Here is a 387-nt window from a genome sequence, read left to right as displayed (position 1 = left end):
CCGCCGGGCTCCGGGCGCACCGAGAGCCCCGCGGAGAGGAGAGCCGGGACCCCAAGAAGGCGGGCACGGAGCTCACCCATCGACCTGGGCCGTGGAACCCCCGGCAAGGGCTCGAGCTAACGGGGAGAGCCCGCTGGAAACGCCCGGGCACGAAACGAGGGGACTCTCTCGGCCACGAGAGCCCAAGGGACTGTCCCAGCACTTGCTTCTGCAGTGGCATAAACAGTCTGGACTGGGCTCACTGGACACCAACAACTCTTATTGAAACATAATTCGTGATAGAGAATCCGTGGGACAGAGTCCCGGCTGCAGAAAAGACTTTGGGAAAGTTCTCCAGCACTAGAGACGTCGGTTTTCTCTTTTGCTTTTCTTTTCTTTTCTCTTCCT

The sequence above is a fragment of the Geospiza fortis genome, unplaced genomic scaffold (genome assembly GCF_000277835.1).
Source record: "Geospiza fortis unplaced genomic scaffold, GeoFor_1.0 scaffold353, whole genome shotgun sequence".
Lineage (NCBI taxonomy): Eukaryota > Metazoa > Chordata > Aves > Passeriformes > Thraupidae > Geospiza > Geospiza fortis.
This window is presented reverse-complemented; position numbering follows the sequence as displayed.